The 26,434-nt window shown below is 38.8% G+C and overlaps 1 long non-coding RNA gene across 1 annotated transcript in view; it reads right to left on the bottom strand.

The window, feature by feature from the left end:
• LOC148116807 (uncharacterized) overlaps nucleotides 1-25,001 on the bottom strand; it is a 54,932-nt gene extending 29,931 nt beyond the window's left edge. The window contains exon 1 of the long non-coding RNA XR_015731376.1: nucleotides 24,583-25,001. This is a non-coding gene — a long non-coding RNA (uncharacterized LOC148116807). The remainder of the gene's footprint in view (nucleotides 1-24,582) is intronic.
• Nucleotides 25,002-26,434: the final 1,433 nt, after the last annotated feature.

Below are 26,434 nucleotides of genomic sequence, written 5' to 3'. Positions count from 1 at the left end.
ATCAGTGCTAGTAAGGAGTGGGGTTTGCTCTCAATTTATATTCTAGTGGCTTGCCCTGTCAGTATTGGTGGGAGTGGTCTTAGAGGTTTTTTTGTTTGGGCAGTTTATTGTTAGTACGTTTGGCACTTCCTTGATTGGGGTATTGTTTACTTCTTGATTGCTGGTCTGATGTTAATCTTGATGTTAATCTATGCTCATCTAAGTGTTGATTCTGGTGGGGAATTTTTTTGGTCTTTTGGTTCCCTTTTTGATTTGTCTCTTTTGCACAGTATATAGATGTTTACGTCTATGTGTCTGTATAATTGATGGCCAATTTTTCAGAGTACCAGGCTTCCAGGAATTCTCTAGTGTTTTTGGATTTAGCTTGGTCTAAGACGGGTGTCAGCAACCTGCTGCTCTTTGGGCCCTCTGCTGTGGCTCCCTGTTGGGTGATCCCACCACTGCTGCCCCCCCTCGCCCCCTCTCCCAGTCACTCCTCACCTGGCCTGAAAAGGTAAGGACGACAACGGGGGATGGAGAAGCGGCCAGGGCAGAGACAGAGAGATACAGAGAGAGTGGGGGAGAGAGAGACATAGAGAGATACAGAGAGAGAGGGGGAGAGAGAGAGAGAGAAAGGGAGGAAGAGAGGGAGGGAGGGGAGAGAGATATATGTCAAAAGGGTTTTGTGGTTCCCGGTGTTTTTTAACAACTGGTTCTCTGTCCTAATGACTGACTGGGTAGACGTGGCTAGGGGGAGTCATGTGACTGGTGGAAGTGAGTGACATCGAGTTGGCCACGTCCACCCAGGTTTTGTGGCTCCCGGTGTTTTCTTTTCTGTGGGAAATGGGTCCAAATGGCTCTTTGAGTTTTTAAGGTTGCAGACCCCAGGTCCAAGATGATCAATAATATAGATGCATAAAGACAACCTGTTTTCTGCCCAATAAGATTGTGCAACATTTCTAGGGCAGAAAATCAAGCATTGCCTCATAATCTTTGTTTTTCTTTTACAAACCTATCTCATAATTAGTGGACAAATTTAGTGCCACTAATTCAATGGTGCAGAGGTGAGTGAGCAGAATTAGAGAAATTTCTGTGGTTGGCAGAGTAAACTATAGTATGGCTGTTGCTCCATCATACTGTACTTGCCTTTTACTCTTGGGGAAAAAACTTAAAGACAAACTTAATTCAGCAACAGCTTTTTATTTTCTGCCTGAGCTGTTTGATATACATTGCATGATCATTATTATTGTGATACAGCGTACTTTTCTTACTGTTTTTCTGTCCACAGCAAAGCCTTTTTCATGATCAGAATGCATGACAGAAAATCTATTACATTTACGGAACATGTGTGTATTGAGCATTTAAACAGAAACCATTTATATGATAAATGGTCATAATGATGTTGTTATTTAATTCAAACAACACGTTGAATCTTAATTACAGAGGGTGGGTTTTTGCAACAATCTAGACTTGTGTTTATTAGCTAGTTTGTGGGACAGAATGTGATACCTATTCATTGTGGTGAGACCTCACAATAAAAATGCTGCTCAACCCACACCAAATTAGGGAAGTCTGGATGACCAACGATAGCTTGAACTGTTTTTTTGACAAAATTATTATTAACTGGATGCAAAAAACAAACATATACAAAATTATAAAAGGGAGAAAAAAGGTAAAAGAGAAGAAACCTACAAAATGTGTATTTACTGACAATAAATTGATGCCTTAATTCATTGCAGATATCCACTGCTGACCTATAATAATCAAATTTTTGAGTCATATGTTTGTCTTTCTGGTGCTGAACAGTAAGTCTTTTGTTTTAAGTCCATTTTCTTTGTCCAAAAGTAAAAAAAAATAGTGTTAATTTCGCTGCATCTCCAATAACAAATGATGTAAGATCATTTCAAAACATCATTTGTTATTGAAAAGACTGTAATCTAAAAAATTCAATTGGTGAAGTTTTATATATATATATATATATATATATATATATATATATATATATATATATATATATATATATATATATATATATATATATATTCTTCTAGCCAGGTTTTCCCTACGTATCCAAGGTTTTTTTGGTAGCTCCAGCTCAGCAGAATCACATCCACTAGTTTCTGGGCTTTTTTCCTTTCTAACAGCTAGCAAGATTTTACTGCTAGGTGGGAGACCTAAATAGATCCATTTCTAGCTCGTTAGCTTTCGTCAGTAGGCCACACCCATATCTTATGTATCCTCCCTGTAAAGGTACAATATCAATTTTCTTACTTCTTCGTAGGGCTTATGTGTGTTTTTCTTCTGGCTAGAAGAAAAACACACATAAGCCCTACGAAGAAGTAAGAAAATTGATATATATATATATATATATATATATACACAATCGTGTAAGTGGGACTTCTTGGTTTTGGTTTGGTTTTTTTACTTCCTAAAAGTCTTCTCTCATAATTCTCTGGTTTTCAGAGTATAAGATATTGATCTGCTTTTCCTCAACTTTGGGGATGCAAAGCCTAATATAGTATAGTACTATATTACCACTATATTACCACTGATAAACTCAAAAGCTTCAAAACCAGGTTCTTGGCAACCACATTATCCCCTTAACGTGTCCAACAAACTTTCACTATATGGGGAACCTGATTACCCAGCAATAAGGAGTAAAAGCTGAGGGACTCCCTCATGTGAGCAGATGCAAAAATAAGTGAACGAATGAATGAATAAACTAGGCAAATAAATAAATAAATGAAAAAGCCACCACACTAAATAAAGCCATCCTACCATCTCAGGTTACCATTGGTTTCTACTTTCTCTTGAGGTTTTCCTTTCTATCGTTTCTTCTACCATGTCTGAGACCAACTACCCTGTTTCCTTGAAAATAAGACCCAACTGGAAAATAAGCCCTAGCATGATTTTTCAGGATGCTCGTAATATAAGCCCTACCCCCAAAATAAGCTCCAGTTAAGATCATCAAGCAGACGGAGACGTTTAGTACTGTATTTTCCCCAGAATAAGACCTAACAAGAAAATAAGCCATAATGGGTCTTTTGGAGTGAAAATTAATATAAGACCTGGTCTTATTTAGGAGAAAACCCAGTAGTATTTCTGTACCTTAGACATGGCTGGGGCTGCACAACCAGGGGTGAAATGCTCCCGGATTGGGCCAGATCGCCCAGTCTGGTAGCAATCTTGGCCGGTGGTTCGGCGGTCCGGTAGCGATGGCGGAGCGAAGCTCCACCCATCTGGCCGGGTGTGATTACTTCCTGGTTTTAACCAGGAAGTGATGTGTTTTTTACCTTCTGCACATTCACAGAAGGTTTTGCGCATGCGTAGAAGGTCTGTGCATGTACATGACACGCGTGCGGCACGTCCGCTTCCGAACCGGTAAGGAAGGTAAGTAGATTTCACCCCTGTACATAATGTACCTTTCTCATGACTTGTGGGCCTTTAGATGATCTGTGAGGAAACAAAAGACTCTCGGATGACTCTCATTTGTCATTTCTCCAACCTTTTAATCTCTCACTCAGCACTATTTTGATCTCTCTCTCTCCATTTCTTTTTTCAAAGTAAATTCTTCAATCTGTTGTGGTTCAAGAAAATACACAAGCTCTAGATCTGACAATACATTTACATTTAGTTGGAAAAAGAAAACAATTATAAATAGGAAACAGATTTATTCACATTCAGTGTATTAATGAAAACCTCTTTTAGAAATAAAACAATAATAAGACTCAAAGAGTCTTAGTATACCATGTGGAAAAAAAATAACAGCCCAGCAGGTCCAGTTTTTATTAACAACTCATCAGTAAGCAGGTTGTAATTCATAACAAAGAATTTACTCTCAGGAATCCCACAGGATTGTGAGCTTTTTAGTTGCTTGAGGAAACACATATTGTTCCACTCGATTTCCTTTCCATAAAATCCACTAGTTAGCACATTATTGTCAAGTTGTTGTGACAAATCAGGCGAAGTAGCTTGGCTACTTAAAATAGAAGCTAACTTTTCAGCTATAGGTTTTAAGATTGTTTTTAAAGTTAAAGGAATGTTCTAAATGATAAGGAAGCCATAATTTTAAAAAAATTCTGCAAAAAACAACTTCTGATAACAAGTATTTTTCTGAGTATTTTTCACCTTAAACCATTGCTGTGCTTTACAGTGTAAATGTGTTTCTAAGCTTAGAATTAATTAATTCTTTATATAAAAGTATTTTCAGGTAGCAAACATAAAATGCTTAACAAATTCACGAGCTATAAAAATGAAAGCATTTATCTCTCAACAAAACTAGCTCATAATGCAGGTAATCCTCAACTTAGAATCACAATTGGGTTCAGAAATTACCTTGCCAAGCAAGGTGGTGGTTAAGTGAGTCATGCCCAATTTTGTGACCTTTTTTTGCCACAGTTGTTAAGTGAATCATGTTACTCAGAAAATCTGGCTTCCCCCATTGCTTATTGGATGCTGGCTGGGAAGATGAAATTCAGTCTGCTTTAATGGTTAAAGCACCAGGTTAGAAACTGGGAGACTGTGAATTCTAGTCCCATATTGGCCATGAAAGCCAGTTGGATGACTTTGGACCAGTCACTCTCTCTCAGCTCAACTCACTTCACAAGGTTGTTTGTTGTAAGGAAAATAGGAGGAGGAAGGTACGTTGAATATGTTCACCTCCTTGAGTTATTTGTGAAAATAATAAAAATGGACCGCAAACCAAACAACCAATAAACTGGCAAATAACGATCACATGAGCCTGGGGCTCATGTGCCTGTCATGAATACATGCCAGTTGACATATGGCTGAATTTTGATCATGTAACCATAGAGATGCTGTGACAGTTGTAAATACAAGGACTGGCTGTAAGTCACTTTTTTCAGTGCCGTTGTAACTTTAAATGGTTGTTAAACAAATGGTTGTAAGTCAAAGACTACCTGCATTGCCTCATTGTTTCAAATCTTCATAAGGAGAAGTGTTATTTTAAACTGGGCTAGACATTTTTCTTGCTGATACAAAGGGCGTGAGGGAATATGAATAAGGCAAAAAACAAGCTCCTCTCAAAAAAACCAAACTAAATCACTAACCCTGTACATACTGCCTTCCACTATATAAAGATGGAAACCTAGTTGAGGATGGAGGTACATGACACAAATACCCTATTGTCCAATCATTTCTTCCTCTGTCTATATTCTCCCCCAACACAATTCATTGCCTCAGATGACTGCTTCATTGCATTTAACGGTAGCAAATGACTAAAAAATATAGGCCGCAATTTAGACCACAGATGTAATTTACATTCCAATTATCCAAAATTTAAAAAAATCTAGAAAAATGTTGATATAGATCATCAATACAAGGAAGAATGTCATTTTTCAATATAATAATTTTATAACATAAAAAGTGCTGGAAAATCAAGCTATGTGAACATTTTTTCCGCAATTTGGGATATGTGAATACTTGTTAATCATTTGTTGTGATATCCTCAACTTTCTGGTCACCAAAATTGTTAGTACACACGACAGACTATGTTTGCCCAATCGTTGCTACAGAATTTCACTTCCATCAGTTGGGCCAAGTGTCAAAATTACTAATGTAAAAGTGAATACAGCATGCAAAGTACAAAAGATTATTTAGACCGTCTCCAATCTTATTAGTTTTTTCCCTTCTCAAAGGTCAGAAGTTCTGTTTCTTAGCAATAATTTTATGTATTTATTAATTTGCCACATTTTGGTGTATTCAGAAAGTTCAACAGCTGTGTAGAAATATAGCCACTCTCATATAGGTAGGTATGTGGAACCATACAGGCACCTGTTTTGATCATACTTCCATTCACAAGTTGTTCATGTAACTGTTCAAATCAACAAATAGAGATCTTAGTTTCTTTGCTTGTAGGATCTACGTATGGTAAAACACCTGACTCAACCTCCAGAGGTATTGGAAAGGTTATTCCCAGAATTTTTAAACAGCTGCCAGACATCCCGGCAGGTATCAGGTTCAAGAAGTTAGCTAGCATAGAAGTAAGAGATTAAACACATTATTCCTTGGTATTCTGGAAGAATTAAGTGAACTCGGTTTCCTACATTCTTAACCTTAATATTTTATTCATTTAATTGGGATGACTTGAATTTTTGAACAGTATAAATTATCTTTTGGAAATGCATTTCTGCACATATTGAACTTATTGTAGTCATCTCCAGCAGAAGCAGAATCCTCTAAGTCTAACAGCAGAATGGTTGACCTTCCAATTTAGCATCTTAAGAAAATGGAGGAGGTAATCTTGTTCCAATAGAGAAGCCACCAAATTAATCCATGATATCTTTTACCAGGAACCAATGGTGGGTTGCTACCAGTTCACCTCAGATCGGGCGAACTGGTAGTGGTGGCGGTGGGAGGCTCCGCCTACCCACCTGGACGCTTCTGCGCATGCACAAAAGCGTCATGTGCATGCATGAGTGTGCACGCACACATGAGCGAACCAGTAGCAAACTAAATTGAAACCCACTACTGCCAGGAGTCCATAGGATATATTTGCCAAACAAATTACTGTACTTTGTATTTACAAGATTCTGAAAGTAGCTTCTAAACTAGGCTTTAACAAAGAAAATGTGTAAAAATGCCAATAAAATGGTCTAATAATAAAAGTCTGCTGGCAAACCGAAAACCGAAAATGTTGAAATGTGTTTAAAATGTGTGGAAATGTACTAAATCGGCAATGGAAACAAGGAGACCTGGTGTCTCAAGATATAAAATTGATGGAAGGATGGGCAAACATATTTTATTTGGAAATATATTTGCCCTATTTCTTCAGCCTATTAAAAATCTGTGGCCTAATAAAATCATACAGAAAAGCAAATGGCTAGAGCTGTAACCCTGAAATGGAAAACAGTCTGTTGTCCTACTTTGAAATGTGAATGGAGGCAAATATAGGGAGACAATGAACAATAAATAAATTAATGACCATGGTATAAAGAATACATCCCCTGATATTTCCAGGCCAATATGACTGGCATTTTCAGAGCCAGAGTGGACTTCTATGCTCTGCACTAAACCCTGAAGCCCAATACTGCCCAACAAATCCCTTCCATGAAAGCCTACACCAATAAATTCTAATGTTTATAAACCTAAGTGATGGTACTAGAAGATTAAAATTGCAATATCAGTAGTAGAGAGGAACGAAGGGCACTGTAGTAAAGATCAATCTTTTATCAAAGGCATTCCGATACACAGGTCATGTTATGAAGTACAATATTCATTATAATTCCTATATAATGTAAAAACCAAATTTATATAACCTGTAACCTTGCTTTGTTCAGAGCTCTTCTGAATTTCTTTAGCAAGGAGCCAGTGATAACTGTTAGGTGTGCATGCCTATAAAAGCTGCTTTGCTGCTTCTTATGGTTAGAAGATGGGGGTGGGGGTGTGGGTTATATCTGTTTAAGGATGTAGCCACTTGGTCTCTCCCTCCCTCCCTCCCTCCCTCTCTCTCTCCCTCCCCCCCTTCTCTGTCTTCACTTTTGTGTCATTGGAAATGCTTCAGAGAGGAAGCAAATTCTCAGGCCAAGAGTCCATGATTCCTTTCTCTTTTCTCTTAAATTTAAGAGGAACATCTGTTGATGCAGCAATTTACATCTTGGAAAACCCATGAAGCTGAAGCTGAGAAATCAAATTCTTCACATTTATGAGCCCTCTTCATATGATTCACTGTAAAAGTTAAAATTAAAATGCATACAATGTTAGGGTAGGAACCAGGGGTGAAATGCTCCCGGTTTGGACTGGATCACATGATCCGATAGCGATGGTGGCGGTGGTTTGGAGAACCGGTAGCAAAAATCCCTGCACCTCCCCCCCCCATGCCCAGCTGAGCCGCGCAATCATCAGAGGCCTTTTTAAAAAAAATTTAAAGTATTTTTTCTACAACCTCTTCGGCTGAAAAAATGCTTTTAAACGTAAAAAAAAAGCCTCTGATGATCGTGCGGCTCAGCTGGAATTGTCAGAGACTTTTAAAAGCATTTTTTTACAACCTCTTCAGCTGAAGAGGCTGTAGAAAAAAAAAATGCTTTTAAAAGCCTCTGACGAGCCCAGCTGAGTTGCCTGATCATCAGAAGCTTTTAAAAGCATTTTTTCTACAACCTCTTTGGCCGAAGAGATTGTAGAAAAAAATGCTTTTAAAAGAAAAAAAAGCCTCTAATGATCAGGCAACTCAGCAGGGATCATCAAAGCCTTTTAAAAGCATTTTTTCTACAATCTCTTCGGCCAAAGAGGTTGTAGAAAAAATGCTTTTAAAAGTAAAAAAAAAAAAAAAAGTTGGCCACGCCTACCCAGTCACATTACCCCCCACCAAGCCACACCCACAGAACCGGTAGTAATAAACTTTACATTTCACCACTGGTAGGAACATATACCGAAGAAGCATTTAGCCATAGTAATGCAATAATATGAAATAGATACATATCAGGCTAATTCCATTCAGGTTAGCAATTTTACAAAAGTACAGAAAAGGGTAAGAGGTTGTAAGGAAAAAAACAGGAGATTAAAAATAAATGAATAAATGGAAATTTTCTGCTTGGTGATGATGATTTGTATCTACAGCTCTCTCTTGTCTGAACTACGCTAAGCAGCTGATCCTGTGACCACCTGGGACACTATGGTATTCCTTTCTCCACCCTCCACCCTCCACCTCCACTCCCAAACTTGTGCAACCAGCTGAGTCAGGCCCTCCTATCTGTGCCAGTCATCTTATCCACCCGCTGCCTCCTCATAGACAGCCAACACTCAAGTAACAACGGGAGCTGCAGTTGTTTCTGCAGCTTTCTCTCGCTTTGGGCTACAGTCTCTGACCTTGGCAGTCCCTGCCTCCCTCTCTCAACTGCAGGATTGTCTGAGTGCAGTTTTTCAAAGATTTTAAGGTTTAAGGATTCGGCATGAAGAGCAGCTACTTCTCCCCAGTTCAGACTCGACTGCCAGCAACTCTCACGGACAGCCTTTGAGAAGAGGAACTTTGCCCTCAATCCAAGATGAGGAGTTAAGAACTGAAGGATGTGCAGGGATGGACAAATTTAGGATCTCTATTCCCAGCAGAGATTGAGCCAAAGTTGGGGAGGAAGGGTTGCCTTATATACAGTGATGGGATTCAAGTAATTTAACAACGGTTCTCTGTCCTAATGATTTCTTCCAACAACCAGTTTGCCAAACTGCTCAGAAAGTTAACAACCGGTTCTCCCGAAGTGGTGCGAACTGGCTGAATCCCACCACTGCTTATATACAACCTATTGTACAGCAAGGCAAGCACCAAATATAGGGTTTGTTTAGAAAAAAATACAAAAAATTCACTAATAATAATTCAAATGATCCAAAAAGATATGAGTTAATAATGTCCAAAGTAGGATTAAAATAATAATTAAGCAAATAACAATTAGTAACTGTGGGGGAAAAATGAGGATGGAGAAAGAGTGGCTTCTATAAAACTCTTTTTATTATTTTTTTTAAAAATTCCCATTTGTTTGTTTTGCTTTTTAAAGAAATTCTTTAACTATGTACATACAACTCTTTTTTTGTTTTGCTTGCAAAGAATAAAAAGCCCCTAATAGAAAAAAAATCCCACAATTTGAACTGTCTGGATTTCTTGATTTACCTGATTTCCCTTGACATTTTTTCCCCTTCAAGTGGAAGATATGCTGCAATTCTGGCCTTTGTCCTCCACCCTTTTTTATTGACTTGAAGCCCAAAACAAGGTGGAATATCACAGCCAACCCAATCTTCCCATTGTATTATAGCGAGGCTCTTCTCAAATGGACAATGCCTTTTAATGCAGACCTAAAATAACTGTTAAAGGTAGAAGAGAGCAGAGACAGCACTTTTCCTCTCCAAACAATAGAGGACCTGGAAACAAGTAGCTACTATCCTATATTAGCTACTAGTTTATTCATTCATTCGTTCACTTATTTTTGCATCTGCTCACATGAGGGAGTCCCTCAGCTTTTACTCCTTATTGCTGGGTAATCAGGTTCCCCATATAGTGAAAGTTTGTTGGACACGTTAAGGGGATAATGTGGTTGCCAAGAACCTGGTTTTGAAGCTTTTGAGTTTATCAGTGGTCATTGAGTAACTTATGAACATAATTCTGGGCTCAGTTGTGATTGTAAGTGGAGGAGGTCTTGTACTATATTGAACAAGTTGCAGTTTGCTACTTTAAGCCATGCTCCTGAGAATATAATGAGGAGAAAAATGTTTAACAGAATAATAGATCTTAGAGGCCTTCTTGTCTAGCCCCTCACCCGAGCAGGAAATCCTATACCATTTCAGGCAAACGATTGTCCAATCTCTTCTTTAAAACCTCCAGTTTTGGAGCACCCACAACTTCTGGAGGCAAGTTGTTCCACTATCATCAAGTTTCTTTGCCTACTGCCTTTATTAAAGGCACGTTGTCATGGTAATAAAATTAGCATCAATTGGGCACCAAAATTGTGAAAAGGACAGACTGAGGTCAGTGGTGGGTTCCTCCCGGTTCCTCCCGATTCCGCCGAGCCAGGAGCGGTGATGATATGATGTCACCAAACCGGTTCTGACCCCCCCCACCCCACCCACCCACCCACCCCGCGTTATTCTTATCTTTTATTTGGCCCCAATAAAAGGGGCCAGTGAGACCAGTGCCTGCAAAAATACATGAGTAGATCAGTGCCTGCAAAAATACATGAATAGATCAGTGCCTGCAAAAATAAATGGGTAGATCGGTACAGCTCTGCAAGCAGTTAAAAGCCTGGTAGACCAGTACCTCTGCTAAATCCTAAATAATTGTCACATGACCATCAAGCCATACACACAAAATAAGCCACGCCCATGGAACCAGTAGTAAAAAAATTTAGAACCCACCCCTGACTGAGGTGAACCATACAGCAGGTAGGTAATGATGTCTTTAGAAACAAAAACTGAAACCTGCCTTATAGTTAAAACAAAATGACATCCTTCAATGCAGGGCCTGGGGGCAACTAATTCATTCTCCTCAGGCAATTATTTTCGGGGAAAGCAGTGTGCAAGAAAAACAAAGTAGAGATCTGGCCATTAGGTTGTAATGAAACACAGATTTGTTACTTCGAAATCTAGAGTCATACAATCTATATGATTAGAAAGGAACCTCACAGATTGTCTGGTTCAGATATTGCCTCAGTGCAGGAATCAACTCATCCTCCAGTCCCATTTGAACACTTCCAGCAAATTCATTGTAGGCAGATTATTCAATGTTGAACACTTCTTGGCATCAGAACATTCTTCTAATACATTTGAATCTTCTTCCTTTTGTTTTCAAACCATTGCTTCTTATTTTGTTTTCACGTTTAGGAAGAACAAGTCTGCCTTCTCTTGCACCAACAGAGGTGTAGCCTTCCTTTTTGCAAGCTAAAGATGCTTAGATACTTTAATGGCCTCATAAAGGTTAATTTCCAGATTCTTTAGCATTCAGGTAGCTCTTATGTCTATCTGTTCCAATTTCTCAAGGTCACATTTTAAGCATAGTGCCACTTGGACAAGAACACAAGGATACACCAAGTGTAATCCACTAACTAGGAGTAAAATGCAGCTTTCACCTTGCATAAAGTAGAGGCAAGGCAAGAATTGTATTGGCCTGTCACAAGGCCAGGTCTCAGTCACAGGAGAAACTTAATAATGTGTTTTCTTTTCATGATAATTGCCAAGAGCAGACTATTCTCAAGATCCTGGAGCGGTTGCTTAAAGCAGCAAACAACAAGATGGCCATTTTATTATACCTTTATTAGTCCTGAGCTACGGTACGTTCCTCCCTTTTCACAAATCACATTATAAAAGGCTCTCTCCCTCTTCTGAGAGAAAACAGATGCAAAGAAGGCATACAGCTGTTCTACCTTCTCGCTTTTTCTCAGTTTTGCTTCACCACATTGTCCATGCAACAGAACAGCTGCTTTGACTCTTATAGTTTATATTCCTGGCATGTCATTCTGGGCTTTGCTACTCCTGACTACATGAAGATTTTCTTGAATCTCTTGCCTACATAGGATCAGCCTAAGGCATTTTGCTGTCTAAAGGTGATAGGCAAATATTGCCCCTATTAAACCAGACAGGAAAGAGAATGTTAGCTCAACAATAGACATATGGTTGGGTCCTCAACAGTACCCGAGATGAGCAGTGATGGCAACTTTGCTTAAAGCAGAAATGTTTGGTCCGTGCAACCCCCAGCCCTATTTTTGCAGAGTCCAGAACTCTCAGGGATTATGTCATCAAAAGTGAGCAACAAAATTGCCAATCTCAGCAGTATTTTAAAAATAAATCTATAAAACAGAAGCATTCAATTCTGCAAAAACTATACACATTTATTTCGTTATAAATAACCAAATATTAAAAATGAAAAGGGCTAATATATCAGCATAGGGACGTGGTGGCTCAGTGGCTAAGACGCTGAGCTTGTCGATCAAAAGGTCGGCAGTTCAGCGGTTCGAATCCCTAGTGCCGCATAATGGGGTGAGCTCCCGTTACTTGTCCCAGCTTCTGCCAACCTAGCAGTTTGAAAGCTCGTAAAAAATGCAAGTCAAAAAATAGGGACCACCTTTGGTGGGAAGGTAACACCAGTCCATGTGCCTTTGGCATTTAGTCATGCCGGCCACATGACCACGGAGACGTCTTCAGACACTGCTGGCTCTTCAGCTTTGAAACGGAGATAAGCACCGCCCCCTAGAGTCGGGAATGACTAGCACATATGTGTGAGGGAAACCTTTACCTTTACCTTTAATATATCAGCCCAGTCCATTTTGTTGATATCACTGTACAGGTTGACTTACGACCACAATTGAGCCCAATTTTTTGTTGTTCAATGAGACCTTTCTTAAGTGAATTTGGCCCCATTTTGTGACCTTTCTTGACACAGTTGTTAAGTGGATCACTACAGTTGATAAGTTAGTAACCTGGTTGTTAAGTGAATCTGGCTTCCCCATTGACTTTGCTTGTCAAAAGCCAAGTGATCATATGACCTTGGGACACAGCAATGTTCATGAATACCGGTTGCCAAGCTTCTGAATTTTGATCACATGATCACATGATCATGGGGATGCTAGAAAGATCATAACTGTGAAAAACGGTCATAAGTCACTTTTTTCAGTGTCGTAACTTTGAACAGTCACTAAACAAACTGTTGTAAGTCAACTACCTGTATCACCCACCTTCCAATTTCAGAGACTTGGGTGAAGCAGCAGCCACCATACCCACACAATTCCCTGATAAGAAATATTGCCACCTGACATCACAAGGATAAAGGAACATGAGCACACATACTTTCAGGTCTATCATTTTCTGAGCACAGTTTATCCTTAAGAGAGGATAAACTCCTCTTTTTACATTGAAGGCGAAGCAAAAAGAAGTGAGATGGGATTTTGTTCAGGCCTGTTTTCTTGGTTTGAAACCTAAGAATTCAATTTACAGGTAAAGAAAAATGTTCGCTCTCATGTTTGAGAAGCATGAGTGACAATTTCGCCTTTCAGATGCCTTTTTTATGATATGCACGGCGGACTGACATACATATGTTTGAATATGCTGCATCCATTATATCAGTCTTCCTCAAACCTGAACTTTCCTAATGCAAAATGTTCCCTCAAACTGAGCTCAGCCTTCTGAGGTCAAAAAAAACCCAAACCCATCTATGTTGCTTTCTTGGTTACAGTTCAGAAGTAGTTTTCTATTGCCTTCTTCACTAGGATGCTTTTTCAACTTTCCAGTTAAAAAATTCAGCTCTTGAATTTTCTGGAAGACTCCATCCAAGTACTAACCAGATGTCACCCTGATCAGCGTTCAAATGGCCAAGATCAGCTAGATGCTGCCATCTACTGTGAACTCTCATAATTTCCAGGCCTCCTGGACAAATATGATGCCTTTAGAGGAAACAGGCAACAGTGGTTCTCAAGTCATATTTGTAGAATATCTTGGTGAATGAAGGGGTAGGATACAGAAATTCAGATTATAGTGACACAATCCTTGCAGAAAATAATGTGCACATTCAGGAATATTTTAATTTCAGGAATTAGAGCAAGATGACTTAAGACCTTGTAAGCAAACATGTTTATAGTCTCTCTCTCTCCCCCTCACCCCAATCTTAGTTTGGAAATATGGCTATGGAGAGAACAAGTTGAGGAGGCAAACTACTTGAAGGGATTACAGATATCTGAGAAGATGTAGCACCCTCATTTAAGTTCTCCTTATTTGTATTATTATTATTTTTTAAGTATTTCTGTCCTTTGAAAAGATACAAGATTTATTCTGGGTATATTGCAAACATTTTGCAAAAAGAAATTAAGCCCACCATTCCCATGCTACTATTCCAACAATCTTTGGAGCCGCTCCCACTTCAGCCAAAAATCCAAAAATTGTTCAAATTCCCTGACTTTCTGTTTAATTTGACCCACAAATCTTCTAAGTCAAAACAAGTTAATATTTGAACATACTCTGTAGGGCCAGATTCTAATGCCATTTGATTCTGACGATATATGTGTTGAGAATAAATTGATCCATGTAGGCCCCTTGAGCTGGTAAGTATATCTATTTTACATTCCACTGTTGTTTATTTACGTGAACGTGTGTATGTGTGCGTGCATGCATGAAATGACCATCACAATTGGGTTACATATGTATCCTCAAATTCCAGCACACATTTCCAATTCTTTCCAAAGTTTAGCTGGGTGGGTCAATGGATGGGTAGGATATGCCAAAACACATTCCTTTCCTGATTCCTTTCTCAGGCATATCTTCTTCATTTCTTTCTAATTCTGAGAAGAAAAATTGGGTCCGGTTCCAAGCTGGGAGAAAGATGCTTGAAATAAAATGGAAGCTGGCTGGTTGGAAAGAAGATCTCTTTATTTGGATTCCAGAAACTTCAGTGACACCAGCATGTTTCTGAGGTGGCTAACAAAATGGTTGACTGAGTGGATGGATTTTTATAGGATTCTGGGATTTGGTGATTGAGATGCTCCAGAGGGTTGTGCAATGTAATGAGCCTTGTGTCTTTTGCTATTCTAATGGTGGCGGGTAAATCCTATTATGTCCTAAAGGTCCTGTCCTGTCCTTAGAACTTTGGTAGGTTGTAAATTCTTAATCCCATCAACTCCAGCCTTCTGTGGGAGCTGTAGTTGAAGGTGTTTTGTTTGTGAATAGGCTGGCCTGGATTTCTGTAAATGGATACTGAATGGAATGCTCCTGTTTTCTCAATAGGTTCATAAAACTTAACTGTTGGAGGGACTGCCTGGAGTGTTTTCCTGGTAGTGGAGAGAAGTGAATGATTTGATCCTAGGAAAGCCTTCTTTATAGGGGGTGAGGGGAGTGCTGACTTCCTACATGACTTGGAGACTGCTGCTTGATTCTGCTTGATGGGTAGTTTCATGACACTTCTACAAAAGCTGCTTGGTTGTCAAGAGAAATTATGCAGGTGCTTTTTTCCTCATGGTCTCCACTTTCCAACCCATCTTTACTTCCTTCTCTGTCACCATGGAATTCATTCCCCCAGGATCAGTTGGATTGTCCTGGTTGTTTGAATCACCTCCAGGGATAAATACTTCATTTTAATTGTGTACATTGCTCTGGGTCACATGCTATATACACTGAATTAATAAATAACAACATAGGAAAACACAGTCAAATCCTCCCTTTTGCCATGTGTTTTCCAGAAATTTTTATCTGGAAAGAATGATAGCCTACCACTTTCCCATGTGATCACCTTTATTTTAATTGTTTGTGAAAACCTATCCACAATGATACTAATATTACTTTCACCAGATGGGAATCTTATTGGAAAATCATACTGAACTGAGAGAAGGATGTTTAGGCATCTCAGCAGCCAAAACTGTATTGCTTGATATCTTACTTTCAATTGGAAGTTGTTCAACTTCCTTTCTGGGCTCTTCTATGATCTTGGTGGATTATCAGCCGGATCGCTAACACATGAGGAATATTTTCTTTTTCTCAATTAAGGGCTGCCAGTCATAGTTTTGGCAAAAGGAAAAAATCTTGTATTAGAACACCTGGAAAAAGGAGAGACAGCATTTATGGGTCAGGAAAGAAGTTAGCATCAAAGGAACCTTTGATGGATAGTGTCCAGAAGGAACCTTAGCTCCACGGACTGAGGAAGTATACTGACTTAGTCAATTTTTTCCCACTCTCTAAGGATGAAAAGCAAATTGAATTTGATATTAATTAATAATTTGAACATATCAAGAAATCTGAAGCATGGTTTCTTCATGAATTGTGTGCATGCAACTATATTCTCCCTTCGTTCTGAAAGCAGCAAAGCTGAAGCTGAGGATCAAAAAGCCTTAGTTCCAATTTAACTTTAAGCAGAATCCTACCTCTTTACTAAAGTGCTATACTTTTTGGCTGTTTCCATATCTTCTGAGTAATATAGGAGTGAAGTCCTTGCATCATAGCACTTGGCTCATGTTTTAGAGGAGGTCAAATGTTAAGTACCAGAACACTTTTAGCTACTTTCATGCTGAGGCTATAACATATAAACAACCCCTTTATTCAGATTAATCTAACTTTCTCCAATCTGGTGCTCTCCAGATGTAAAGACAGTTGAGGAAGGCTGATGCAATATATAAATGTTGCAAACTGAGTCACATACATGTGAGAGAGTACAACTGATTCTTCAAAGTTTTTGGAGCAATTTCTTTAATGCAGAATGTAGAAGACCTCCACAGTCCCTTCCAACTCTGTTATTTTGCTATTCTGAATCATGCTACATCTTCCTACAAGTACTCTTTTGACTGTTGTGGTCATAAAATCCCTCTCCATCCTTACAGGATGTCACACCTAGTTTTCTAGCATACGCTCCCTCCATACAACCATTTAAGCTAAATGTTAAATTTATTGGTCCATTTCCTATAAATCTATAGATCAGCCCTGCAATCTTTTATCTGCAATTTCTAGCCACATTCAAAAAGTGTGTGTGTGTGTATGTTGGTGTGTGGCCATTTCTTCCTAGTACTGAAATATCTTTAATTTAACCTTTGTCCAGTGGTGGGTTGCCTCCGGTTCGCACCGGTTCTATAGAACCGATAGTAAAACTGGCGGGAGGCTCCGCCCACCGACCCCGACGTCATCAGAATGCTTCTGTGCATGCACGGAAGAGCATGCACACAGCCCCGTTGCGAACCAGTAGTAAAGGACACACCTCTGCCTTTGTCCCACATCAACATCTACAATGTGTTATGAGCGGGGGGTGGGGTATGAAAGGAGGAGGAGAATTCAAAGTAGAATTTTAGTTTGAGCTCAGAGCACAGATTGGGCAGAATAAAATATTTGAATATTTGGATAGGCTACCTAGACCCTAACCATTCTAGGAACGTGCCAGCTGATGTTCATACTCCATTTGCATTTGCAGTATCAACACAATCCCAGACTACTTTATTATCTACAGACTACAATCAGGCCACTAAGGGAAAAAAGATTTGTTTGGAAACACATTTGTGAGAAAAAGAGAATATACTCCTCTGAAGAGTTATGAAAGATGGGCTTTTTAATGAAAGAAAATCAAAGAGGTGGTAATACCCCTATTTCAGCTGTCTAGTTTTGGAAGAGGTAAGTATAGATAAATCTGAAAAGGGGAAGATCTCATCAGTTTCAGCTGAAAAAGAAATAGAAAGAGGAAAACATTTGTCTCCAAAATCGTTTCGCCACCTCCCTCACCCAGTAACCAGATGGAGAGAAGGGCAGAAATTCTTGGCACATCCAGATTCAGAGGGGAAAGAGGAGGAGAGGAAAAAAAGGGAAGATATTGGTGTAAGGAATGAAACTGGCAAGAAAGGAACCAACAGTTTTTTATTTATTTATTTATTTATTTATTTATTTATTTATTTATTTATTTATTTTTATTAATTTATTTGATTTGTCAAGTACGTATTAGCTAATATATATAAGTATAAGCATGAATTGAATACATAAAATAAATACAAATAAAGAGAACATTAGGACAGGGATGGTAGGCACGCTGGTGCTCTTATGCCCTTACAGACCTCTTAGGAATGGGGTAACGTCAACAGTAGACAGTCTTAGGTTAAAATTTTGGGGGGTTTGGGATGAAACCACAGAGTCAGGTAGTGCATTCCAGGCATTGACCACTCTGTCTAGAGAGAAGTATTATGTTAATGTAGATCAGGTGCCTCCCAAAATCATTAAGAGAACAGCCAATATTCATTGACTTGCACTCCTATTCATTGAAAATGCCTAGAATTTAAACTCAGAAGCACAGGTCTATATAAAGGCTTTGACTTCAATATAATACAATGGTCAAAGATTACCTGTGTATATGGCTTCATTCTGGTCTGCAATGAAGAGCCCATGCTTACCATGTCTCAATGAGGAGACTTTTGGCTAGTACCTGTTCCTGAATAAATGGATAAATGTCCAGAAAGCCAAGATTTACAGCTGTGACTGCTTGAAACCTGACAAGTTTGGCAAAACTTCAGATGGAATTTATTTTGGAGCATGGGAAAAAGCCAAGAATGAGAGCAACTTTTCACTGACCTTTCATTTAACAAATAGATTTTTTTAAATTTAAGACTGGCATTTTGACAGCTGAACAGATCATATACAGTAGAGCATCTCACCATTTTTTTTACAGATAGGTGAATATGAGAAGCAGCTGTATGAACAAGTCATTAAATAAGTCGTTTAACATAATTATAGATAGTTGGTAGCAGAAAGCAGAATAACAGAGTTGGAAGGGACTTTGGAGGTCTTCTAGTCCAACCCCCTGCTTAGGCAGGAAACCCTACACCGCTTCAGACAGATGGTTATCCAATATCTTGTTAAAAACTTCCAGTCTTGGAGCATTCACAACTCAAATATCAAACAATATCCTGAGATCTTTTTCTTTGGAGGTAAAAAACAAATCAGATTTGTGAAAACTGATAGTAATGATGTATTAAAAAATTATGTGAGCCCAACGTGAGGTAGCCCTGCATAATGCTTTAAAAAGTATTAAGAACTAGTATTTTTGAGGGTATTAAATAGTTAGATTTTACAAATGACAAATTAGTAGTACATTTTTTTCAAAAAATATAGTTGTATTTTAATATATACTTAAATTGTTTAGTATACCTTATTGTGATGATAAGCAATCATTATTTTAAATATTCTTCAAGATTTAATTTATTAAATTTGTAACACTGCCCAATTCAAAACAACTCTGGGTAGCATATGATGTTAAAAACGAGTAAAAAAATAACAGCACATGAAAATCTGTTTTTTTAAAGGGAAATTCTTTCAATGTATGTTTTATTTTGATAAAAAGAGCATCTGAAGTCCATGAAGATCATTCTGATTCTGCAAGGATGTATGTTTTAGTAGCATTCTTTCAATACAAATAGGGGGAAAAAATAAAAACTAAGAAGTTGTAGAGAGCTGACTTCCAAAAATCTCATGTGCAAAAAAAACAAAAAACAACAACTTGTAAAATGCAGGCATATGTGAGGAGTAAAACCAAAAGATTTTTAGGAAATTGCCAATTATTTGTAGAGCTTTGGAACTGAAAATCAGATTAATGCTCAGAATAGCTTTGCCTTTATGTAAATCTATGTAGTATAAATACATAAATACTGATGATGCTTTGTATATGAGATTGTAGATACATTTAAAATCTTTGTATAATTTTCTTCTGTACAAAAACAGATGATAATACAGTTTTGACTTTATGACTTGGATACATTACAACCTCAAAAAAAATCTGTGAATGATAGGTCATCAGTTAAGGAGAGATAATTTTTCTTCCTCTGCATTTGCAGATAATTAAAAGGGGAGAAGATTGCTTCATTATGGGGCGGGGGGAGGGAATAAGAGAATAGTAAGCCAGGTTTAAATGCTATTTAGATGGCCAAAAAAAAAAGACAATAATATTTACATTATATGCTCATTAGCTGAAATACTTCATTAGAAAGGGTTTCGTTGGTTGGAGATAGCCTAAGACTATCTATCTGTCTATTATACAGTAATCTAAAATACTGAAAGGCTTTTTTTTAAAGGTCCTATTTAAGGTTTACTTTTAACAATTAAAAAAATCTAGAAAACACTTGTGTGGAAGAGCTAGTAAATTGGCAGTAAGAGGAATAAGAATAGAATAGAATAGAATAGAATAGAATAGAATAGAATAGAATAGAATAGAATAGAATAGAATAGAATAGAATAGAATTTTATTGGCCAAGTGTGATTGGACACACAAGGAATTTGTCTTGGTGCATATGCTCTCAGTGGCTACCTTGAAAGTCCTTTTCAGAAAATTGAAAAAATGACAAATTATTTTAAAGGATAACATATGTACCTTCAGTTTTATGTGCTGAAATTTTTAGCAACATGTTCATTTGAACAATTATATGAAGTAGTACTTCAATTTGGTATTGAAGGGAATAGATATTCTTAACAGAAATCTAAAACTGCATTCAGAGTAGATTGCACATATATGTTTTTCAAAGTGTTAATGTGTTAATCTGCTGGTTACTTGATCCAGGCAAAATGCCATGATATTCCACACGAGCAAAATAGCATGGTGGCTGGAAGTTTCACATAAATATTACCCACTGTGTTTCCCCATTTGAAGTGTCTGTTAAAAACAACATGCTGAAAAGAGTGTTTGGAGATAAGCAATATTATTACATTTAGATTTATGAACGCTAGATTAAAAAAAGTTCGTTTTTAATACATGGAATGGACTAGAATACCAATCTCATTCTTTCATTTGCTGCCTGTGAATAATTTACCCATGGCTTTCAGCAATAAAGAACACACTATAAGACATTTTTTTACCATAACATTAGTAAATGTCCAACAACATTAGGCTGTCAGTCGAGTATAGAGTCCAAACAGCGAGCAGGTGAAAGAACAGACTGAGCTGTGAGGAAGGATCTTGATTTACAGTGAAACAGACCTCACACTAAATAAAGTAGTTCATCCATCATCTGGAGAAGCTCATTATTCAGAAAATAATCTCTTACTGAAGTAAAGTAATTTAGAAAGGTCTGGCCACATGTGCTGCTTCTATTTGCAACAGAAGTCTTATCAAACAACTGCCTAAGTTTTATCCTTTTGTATGCAAACTACAGCATAGTTCTACACATTGTCCTTGGTAGGGAATCACAAATGTACAGAATGCATGCAGACTGTGAAGCTACCACCCATGTAACACACAACCCCTCTTACCCAAACTACTTCTTCCTAGAAATTGGGTTGAGCAAATGCCATTCCTGGCTTCAAAGGAATATATAGCCAAATGTGCCTCAAATGGAAGGAATTGCAGCCAGGGGTAGAAGAATTTACTTAACCTTTAACACTTCCTCAATAGTAATTAGATGTGGGAAATTTAAATACTCATGCGTAATTGCAATGAGAGAGTTCACAGTTGGGACATAGAGATGTGGGAGGGTCACAAATGCCATTATGGCCATCTCAAATCATCATGACTCTATGTAACCAATAGTACAGGTAGTCCTTGACTTACAATTGAGCCCATAATTTTAAATCAGATTTGTTAAGTGAGTTTTGCCCTGTCTTATGACCTTTCTTGCCACGGTTGTTAAGTGAATCACTGCTGTTGTTAACTTAGTAACATGGTTGTTAAGTGAATCTGGCTTCCCCACTGAGTTTGCTTGTCAGAAGGTCGCAAAAGGGGATCACATGACGTTGGGACACAGCAACGGTCATAAGTGTGAACCAATTGTCAAGCATGTGAATTTTGATCACATGATCATGGGGATGCTTCAAAGGTCGTAACTGTGAAAACTGTGAAAAATGGTCATAAGTCACTTTTTTCAATGCTGTTCAATGTAACTTTGAACAGTCAATAAGGGAACTGTTGTAAGTCAAGGACTACCTGTATGTGTACCAACTATGTTCAGTAGAAGGTGAACAGGTAAAAACTTGGAACTTTAATGACTCTCTTCCATGAGGTAGTTTTCCCTGCTCATTTTAAACTACACACACATAGTATCTATCTATTTATCTCTATCTATCTATCTATCTATCTATCTATCTATCTATCTATCTATCTACCTATCTACCTATCTACCTATCTACCTATCTACCTATCTATCTATCCATCCAGTGGTGGGTTGCCCCCGGTTCACACCAATTCTATAGAACTGGTAGTAAAACCAGTGGGAGGCTCCACCCACTGACCCTGACGTCATGAAAATGCTTCTGTGCATAAGCTTCTGCGCTTGCGAAACAAGCGAAACAAGCACACACATGCAGCCCCGTTGCGAACCGGTAGTAAAGGTAAGTAGAACCCATCCCTGTATCTATCTGTCTGTCTGTCTGTCTGTCTGTCTGTCTGTCTGTCTGTCTATCAATCATCTCCTATCTTTATTATTTTATAAATCACTCAAGGCAGTGAATATACTAATATTCCTTCCTCCTTCTATTTTCCCCACAACTACAACTCTATGTGTTGGATTGGGCTGAGAGAGAGGCACTGACCCAAAGTCACCCAGCCTGCTTTTATGGCTAAGATACGATTAGAACTCGCTGCTTTCCAGAAAAAACAGTCCAATTGCCTTTTGAAAAAGCACCTTTGACCTGGATCACCGAGAATCTTCATAGACATTCACCACCATCTCCCAGTTTCTAACCTAGTGCCTTAACCACTACATCAAACTGGCTCATTAATTACACAATATCATATGCCAACGAGGACTGAGGTGATGCAAATTCTCAATTTTTCCCACTCCCCCTTGGAAAACCAACTTGCATTTTCATTCATCTTTAGAGATGAGTGAAACTTGTTTGGATGTGTGACCTACAGGTGTTTTTTCCCCCTATTTTCTATTTTTTCTTTCTATTTTTGGCAGTACTGGGGCAGTTGTAGCAGTGCCACCCCTCAGCAGTTTGACCTTCCAAGCCAGTTCCAGTTGGTGTTAGTTGGGGGAATAAGAGAGGTTGAACTGTAGACCTCTGCACTGCAGAAAATTCAAGGCTTAATTCTCTCTCCACTTGTGTTGAATATCCGCATGAAGTGCTGGATGAAGTTATTTGTTGGCGCCCAATTAAATATCATAATGATTCTCAGTTGTACATCTCTGCTTCTGACTGTTCAAATGATGCAATCAGAGTTCTTTCCCAGTGTCTAGAGTCATGATGGCGAACATATGGCACGCGTACTAGAGGTGGCACGCAGCGCCCTCTCTGTGGGCACACAAGCCATCACCCCAGTTCAGCTCTGCTGCGCATGCGTATGTGCCTCCCACCAGCCAGCTGGTCTTTGGGTCTCTGCCGTCCATACACGAGGGGGCGGGGTGTGTGGGGGGGTGGGCATGCATGAGGCATGTTCATGGGCAGGGCGCATGCATGGGGGCGCGTGTGCATGCACAGGGCACACATGTGCATATATGGATGCGCATGTGTGTATGCACGGACACGTGTGTGCATGCACAGGGCACATGTGGGGTGTGCGTGTGCATGCATGGGAGCCATGCACGCATTGCATTTTGGGGGTTCGGGTGCACAGGCACACGCTTTGGGCACTCGGTCCAGATAAGGTTAGCCATCACTGGTCTAGAGACTGTAGAGACCTAGATAGCAGGGACAGATTCCAGCTCAACTCTAGTAGGAATAAATGGCTATGACTTTTAGGGTATCTTCGATCTGGAAATGTTTCATCCTTGAGTAATTCATTTTTCATTTTCAGAAAATTCTATAACTATGCATTCTGTAATTCTAAAGCCTTATGTTTTCTCATTCACTTTTGTCCCAGGCTAATATTATATTTCAGGAATGGTTCAACTAAAACCTGCTGGAAAAAAAATTGCTAATAGAAATATTATGAAGCAATTAATGACATTGACTAAATATAATTTTGTTTTTCATTTGACTTTCTTAAAAAGGAAACGAAGTATGAAGCCAGGTTAAGTTATTATATACTGCTCTAAAACGTTGCCAACAAAAATGCAAAACGTAATACTTTAACAGATTAGAGTTTGGTGTCAGTCATAGATCTGTAAGATGTAAAATTATTTTACATTAAAGTATAACAGCTTCCATTAATTAAGTATATTCTTTATTGCCCTTCCAGTGTTTATTGTATTTACCTGACAGGAAGACAATATTGAATTGATGATTTCCCTAAGAAAAGCTGATAAAAGATACAAAACAAGCCTCCATCCTAAGCAATGTCCAGTTTTTTATCATGGCCACCACTTCAAAATCCAGGGACAGTTAAGCAACAAGCACTCCCAAACTACAAATCTTCATTTACTTGAGGACATAGATCCTCATCTAGGGCAGGCATCACTTCATTCTGAATAAAAGTTATTTGCTTACTAACAGACCCTCAAACATTATTTCCAGTTGTTTTCTCTCATCCACTTCACTGGCAAGGTTAGACATGCAAAGATTCAGCCCAATTTCCAGAAAAAGCTAATCCTGAACATTGTCATGTTGGCTGGCCATCTCAGACTTCACATTTCAGAAATATCATTTTTCCACATGTGAAATTTGGGGACAGAGGCAAAATCAGATGAGGCTTTATAAATCTCTGCTCCAAGCAGTCTAAATTCCACAATCCACTCAGCCAAGTAGGAAACACAGTCCTCCCAACTCATAATATTTGGTTCAGTAGTGGTTTTCACTTACCTTCGCTACTGGTTCGGAACTGTGAGCATATGCTCACGCGCAGCGCTTCTGTGCATGCACAGAGTATCTGTGATGACATCTGGACAGGTGGACGGAGCCTCCCACTGCCGCCGCTACTGGTTCACCCGGACTGGGGCAAACTGGTAAAAACCCATCACTGATTTGGTTCCATCCAGACACTTAGCTGATCATTTCGTGGTCTTCTGAATGGCTCCAAGAAGCTTTTTTTCTCCTTCCAGAGTTAGTATCCCTGAGAGAAGTTCATAATCCTTGAAAAAAGAGCAAGAGAGAAGAACAGATGCAACTTCTCTAGGCAGGAAGAAATAAAAAGTAGTGATTACAGCCAAGAAAATGAAGTGGTACAGTTGTATTTGTGACACAGGGAACATTTGTGGGTCACAAATGATGCAAATCTAAGGGAATGGAGCAGTGGTGAAATTCAATTTTTTTTTACTACCGGTTCTGTGGGTGTGGCTTGGTGGGCGTGGAAGGGGAAGGATGCTGCAAAATCTCCATTTCTACCCCATTCCAGGGGAAGATATTGCAAAATCCCCATTCCCTCCCCACTCCTGGGGGAAGGATATTGCAAAATCTCCATTATCACCCCATTCTGAGACCAGTCAGAGGTGGTATTTGCCGGTTCTCCAAACTATTTAAAATTTCCACTACCGGTTCTCCGAACTACTCAAAATTTCCATTACCGGTTCTCCAGAACCTGTCAGAACCTGCTGGATTACACCCCTGGAATGGAGGATATCTATGGAGATTCTCAGTCATCCAGGTCATGGTTGTCCCAAAGGTGTTTTTTTCAAGAGGCAACTGGACCAGTTGGAAGTGGCCAACCCAGAATGGCCATTCAGGCTACTTCATTATATGAGAAAATGGGAGGAAGAATAGCCTAGGCCATTCCCTGCTTTCTTTCACTTGTTCATTAATGCAATTATATGTATGCCTTGTAAATATATAAACCTGGCATGTCCAGTTAACAGCTAAAAGACTGACCTTTTCTGAGGGGTCCTTAGTGCTTTCTGAGCTTGGTTGTTTTCTTGCAGGCATTTCATTACCTAAACTAGGTAAAATTATCAGTGTTCATAGTATTAGCACTGATGATGTTACCTAGTTTGGCTAATGAAACATCTACAAGAAAATAACCAAGCTCAGAAAGCACCAAGAACTCCTCATTTCAACCCTGAGCTAAAAAATATTCTCCTTTATCGTTACTGATCTTTTCTTTCGAATTCAGAGGCAGCATCCATGAATGGCAATCATACAAAACAGACAATGTTGGTAATATGTTACGTTCTAAGATTTGGAGGAATATATGGATGGATTTAGGCAAGTTGGCTCAGAAAGTAGCCACCTTTGGCCCACCAAGTCTAGGCTAGGAAGCCTAACTCAGGCCTAGTTAGCATTTCGTTAAGGGAGTACCAGGCAATGACAAAACTAAAGGTAAAGACGGGGATTTGAAGAAAAAAAACAAATATTCTGGACGAAAACAATTACCACTTCCAGACAGTTGCCAAGAAACCTCCTTGGATATGTCCACAAAATTACCAGGAATCAAATGCAACTTTTATAGGCAAGCTAAATATACAGCAAGTGGAACAATATTTACAAATCTATCAGGAAAAACAGGCAGTTTTCAGCTGGGCCATATGGAACTGCCCTAGGCTACATTGCGATCTGTTTGTGTTTTGTGCCAAACAAAATCTTGAGTTGTATTATAATTAAGGAAAAGCTGGGCTCCTCTGTCAACCATTCATTGCAAAGATTCTTGACCTTCACAGCAGAGGCTGAGGGAAGAAACAAAGGCTGCTAAGGAAACATTGCAGTTGGTGGCCCAAAAAAAAAT

The sequence above is a fragment of the Pantherophis guttatus genome, chromosome 1, assembly GCF_059756535.1.
Source record: "Pantherophis guttatus breed Tessera chromosome 1, ASM5975653v1, whole genome shotgun sequence".
Lineage (NCBI taxonomy): Eukaryota > Metazoa > Chordata > Lepidosauria > Squamata > Colubridae > Pantherophis > Pantherophis guttatus.
This window is presented reverse-complemented; position numbering and strand designations above follow the sequence as displayed.